This window comes from Microtus oregoni, unplaced genomic scaffold (assembly GCF_018167655.1).
Source record: "Microtus oregoni isolate MIOR12 unplaced genomic scaffold, Mior012 000044F_000, whole genome shotgun sequence".
Lineage (NCBI taxonomy): Eukaryota > Metazoa > Chordata > Mammalia > Rodentia > Cricetidae > Microtus > Microtus oregoni.
The window spans coordinates 21,436-26,620 of record NW_024543211.1 but is presented as its reverse complement, the minus strand read 5'-3'; the positions used below and the strand labels follow the sequence as shown (position 1 = coordinate 26,620).

At 39.0% G+C, this 5,185-nt stretch overlaps 1 pseudogene; it reads left to right on the top strand.

Moving 5' to 3' along the window:
* Nucleotides 1–1,876: 1,876 nt before the first annotated feature.
* Nucleotides 1,877–2,472, top strand: LOC121434573 (annotated as a pseudogene).
* The last annotated feature ends 2,713 nt before the right edge of the window (nucleotides 2,473–5,185 follow it).

Here is a 5,185-nt window from a genome sequence, read left to right as displayed (position 1 = left end):
GAACAGGTCTCAAAGACACAAACCATCACTTTAAGGATTGGAACAAAAGGAAAAGACACTGCTGGCACCAATTGAAGGATGAGATGCATAGGTGCCAATGCAAGAATTCATCCAATAACATAGAAAGCAACATGGTAACACCAGAACCCAGTGGTCATACTACACAAAGACTTAGTCATCCTAAGCCAGGAGAAACAAAAGAAATGATTTTCGATGTAACTTTGTGAAAATGATGGGGTCCCCAATGTAACTCTAGGAGGATGATGAAGGAAATAAAAATTCCCTTAAAGAAACCAAGGAAAAGACAGACAACAAATTGGAAGACATCAAAGAAACCAAGAAAAAACAATCAAACAGATGAAACAAACAGCTCAAGACTTGAAGACTGAAATAGAGGCAATAAAGAAAACATTAATGCAGGGAATTCTGTATATGGAAAATCTGGTTAAACAAATGGGAACTGTAGCAGGAAGTGTAACCAGCAGAATACAAGAGATAGAAGAGAGACTCTCAGATGCTGAAGATACTATAGAAGAAATCAAATCATTGGTCAAAGAAAACAACAAATCCAACAAACTCCTTACACAAAACATCCTGGGAATCTGGGACACCATGAAAAAAATTAAAACCTAAGAATAGTAGGGATAGAAGAAAGAGAACAACACCAACTCAAAATAACAGAAACTATATTTGACAAAAAAAATCATAGAAAAAAACTTTCCCAACCCAAAGAAGAATATCCCTATGAAGGTACAAGAAGCTTAGAGAACACCAAATAGACTAGACCAAAAAAGTCTCCCCCAACATATAATGATCAAAATGCAAAATAGAGAACGAAGAAAGAATATTAAGAGCTGCAAAAGATAATGGCCAAGTATAATATAAAGGCAGATCTATCAGAATAACACCCAAATTCTCCATGGAAACCATGAAACCAAGAAGGCCCTGGACAGATGTGCTGAAGACACCAAGAGACCACAGACACCAGACCTACCAAAGCTTTCAATCACCATAAATGGAAAAAATATGATATTCCAGGGCAAAACCAGATTTAAACAATACCTATCCACAATCCAGTCAAGCAGAAAGTACTAGAGGGAAAACTCCAACCCAAAGAAGCTAACTGTAAACACCGGCAACAGATATCCTAACACCCACAAACCCCAAAGAAGGGAAACACAAACACCGCTACTGAAAAATACCAGGAACTAGCAGTCCCTTGTTATTTACATCTCTTAATATCAATAGACTCAATTAACCTATAAAATGGTACAGGCTAAGAAAATGGATACAAAAGCAGGATCCATCCTTTTGCTTTATAAAAGAAACACACCAAGATGCTCACCTTCCCGGACCTGGGGGGAGCAGGGAGGACCTTGGACTTCCCATAGGGTAGGGAACCCTGACTGCTCCTTGGACTGGAGAAGGAGAGGAAGGGGGTTGTGGGGAGGGGAGGGAAGTAGGAGGAAGGGAGGAGGTGGAAATTTTCAATAAAAAATAAATTAATTAAAAAAAATTAAAACACACCTAAACCTCAAAGACAAACACTGCCAAAGAGTAAAGTGTTGGAAAAAGATTTTCAAATCAAATGGACCTAAGCAGCACACAAGTATAGGTATCCTAATAGCTAACCAAATAGACTTCAAAGTAAAGCCGATCAGAATAGATGAAGAAGGACACTTCATACCCATAACAGAAACAATTCATCAAGATGAAGTCTCAATCCTGAACATCTATGCCCCAAATATTAGAACACCCACTCATGTAAAAGAAACATTACTAAAGCTTAAATTGCACATCAAATCCCATACAAGAATAGTAGGAGGAAGTTGCTTTTTCGTCTCCACACTCCTGTTTCGCGGCCTGCGTCCTCTGGATGGCCTCGCAAAACTGCGACCCAGCTGCCGCCAGCATTCCGGCAGTTCGCAAGGGAGCCGAGCCCAGCGGGGGTGCCATCCCGGCCAGTGGGCAAGAGGCTACAACAGGAGCTGATGACCCTCATGATGTCTGGTGACAAAGGGATTTCTGCCTTCCCTGAATCAGACAACCTGTTCAAATGGGAAGGGCCCATCCATGCATGGAGCAGCCGGCACAGCATATGAAGACCTGAGGTATAAACTCTCACTCGCGTTCCCTAGTGGCTACCCTTACAACGCACCCACGGTGAAGTTCCTCACACCCTGCTACCACCCCAACGTAGACACCCAGGGGAACATCTGCCTGGACATCCTCAAGGATAAATGGTCCGCGCTGTATGATGTCAGGACCATCTTGCTGTCTATCCAGAGCCTGCTAGGAGAACCCAATATCGATAGCCCATTGAACACACACGCTGCTGAGCTCTGGAAAACCCCCACAGCATTTAAGAAGTACCTGCAAGAAACCTATTCAAAGCTGGTCTCCAGTCAAGAGCCCTGTCACAAGCTTCTCCTTGTGTCGTCTTTTTTCTTAGATGGTCTGTCCTTTTCTTGATTTCTACGCTGTGGTGTTATTTTTGTTTTATTTGTCTTTTTAACTTAAGTCTGCTTAAGTTCTTACAATGTATATTAAATAAATACATGTTGATTGTTTTTGTATAAAAAAAAGAATAGTAGGAGACTTCAACACCCCACTCTCCCCAGTGGGCAGGTTATACAGAAAAATAAGACAACTAACAAATGTCTTGACTTAAATGGAATCAATGGACATCTACAGAGCATTCCACCCAAACACAAAATATACCTTCTTCTCAGCACCTCAGGGAACCTTCTCTAAAATGGACCACAAACATGGTAACAAAGCAAACCTCAACACACACACAAAAAAATGGAATAACCCCCTGTGTCTTTTCAGATCACCATGTTTTAAATTTAGGATTTAGTAACAACACTAATCACAGAAAACCTAAAAACTCATGGAAATTGAACAGTGCTCTATTAAACCACCCCTAGGTCAAGCAAGAAATAAAGAAAGAAATTAAAGACTTTGTGGAATTCAACAAAAATGATGGCACAGAATACCCAAATCTATGGGAAACTATAAAAGCAGTGCTAAGATGAAAGTTCATAGCACTAAATAAAGAAAGTATAGAAAACTCACACCAGTGACTTAACAGCACACCTGAAAGCTCTAGAACAAAAAGAAGCAGACTCACCCAGGAGTAGAGGATAGGAAATAATCAAATTGAGGGCTAAAGTCAATAAAATACCAAAATTAAATCAACACCAGATGAACAATTCAAATCAGCTTATAACCTGCAAGGAAAGAGAAAAAGTTATCAAAAGCCTTCCAGCCAAAAAAAAAAAAAAAAAAGCCTAGGGCAAGGCAGTTTCAGTTCAGAATTCTGTCAGAACTAAGAACTAATAACTATACTCAAAGGATCCGCATAATAGAAATAGAAGTAAGGGCCGGGCGACGGTGGCGCACGCCTTTAATCCCAGCACTTGGGAGGCAGAGGCAGGTGGATCTCTGTGAGTTCGAGACCAGCCTGGTCTACAAGAGCTAGCCAGGACAGGCTCCAAAGCCACAGAGAAACCCTGTCTCGAAAAACCAAAAAAAAAAAAAAAAAAAAAAAAAAAAAGAAAAAGAAATAGAAGTAAGATTGCCAAACCCCTTTTATGATGATACAGTTACTCTTATACCAAACCATACAAAGGTTCAACCAAGGAGAATTCCAGACCCATCTTACTGATGAACATAGAGGCAAAAATACTCAATAAAATACTAGAAAATAAAATCCAAGAACACATTAACAAAAAATCATTTACCATGATTAAGTCAGTTTCATCTCAGAGATGCAAGTACGGTTCAACATACAAAAATCTATTAAGAATCCTGCCCTCTAAAATATCCAAATTATGTTAAAAAAAAATCCTGTCCTCTTTAAGTTCCTCTCCTAACATCTTTTAAGAGTGAACAACAGCCAGGCAGTGGTGGCACACACCTTTAATCCCAGCACTTGGGAGGCAGAGGCAGGCGGATCTTTGTGAGTTCAAGACCAGCCTGGTCTACAAGAGCTAGTTCCAGGACAGGCTACAAAACCACAGAGAAACCCTGTCTCGAAAAGCTAAAAAAAAAAAAAAAAAAAAAAAAAAAAAGAGAACAACAATATGGCAGTATAGGCCAAATTAACCCTTTTCTCCTAATCCTGGGTTTTGGTCATCGTATTTCATCACAACAATAGAAACCACAATTAAGACACCATGTGTGGTTGATATGTATGAGAGACCTGCTATTTTCTAAAGGTAAACAAAGAAGAGAGATTTGGGGGAAGGTTGGGACAGAGAGCAATGGTGGGAGGAAAGACTGCAGTCAAGATGAAAGAATAAATAAAAGACAAATGAAAGAGAGGAATGAGGAAAACTGAGGGAAGATTGGGTCAAGGAAAGGTGAAAATTTAGCAGGGCAAATGACAAATCTTGTGGCTCTATCTCAGGTACATGGGCTTTATTTCCAAAGAGCTTAGAAAGTTCTGTACCTGCTGAAGCATTAATCTAATTGACATTTAACAATGAGAAATCAGGAGTCAGAGAGCAGGGTAAGAAACTGAAAGATCAGAGAAGCAGTTAACCAGCAAATTGTGACTACCACCTCTTCAGTCTCTCCATGTTAGTAAAGTGCTAATATTCTCTTAGGCCTGCCTTAGGAATCCTGACTCCTATCTGCCCAAAGTCCTCCAAACCTCTATGGTAAATTTTGGTCAGGTAGTGATTAGCTCTGCTGTAATGCTTAGCAGGCTTTATTATCAGAATATAATCAATATATCACACATTTCCCTATTTGTCTTATTAAAAGGTGAAGGTTTTAACTAACACAGTAAAGCTATATACACTAAATACAATAACTATATATAATATATACAGAGGAGAATTATACTAACAATGTCCAATCCATTTGCATTTGGTAAATTTAGAGAAAATGTTTGATCATCTATCCTATCTTAGTAAGCCCAAGGTGTTGTACCTAAAGTACTTTTTATCCTAACTGGTATTACTAACCTTAAATAATATTTCTGCCTCTTAGCCTTATATACATTATACATTTTTTAATTCATTTTTTTCAATTTGTTAACATGCATAATTACAATTATTGAGCTTTTAGCTCCATCAGAGAACTCAGAGGGATATAATATTCCCTGAGTAAACAGGAAGTATAAAGCAAACAACATTTAAAATGAAGAAACAAGGGCTGGAGAGATGGCTCAGTG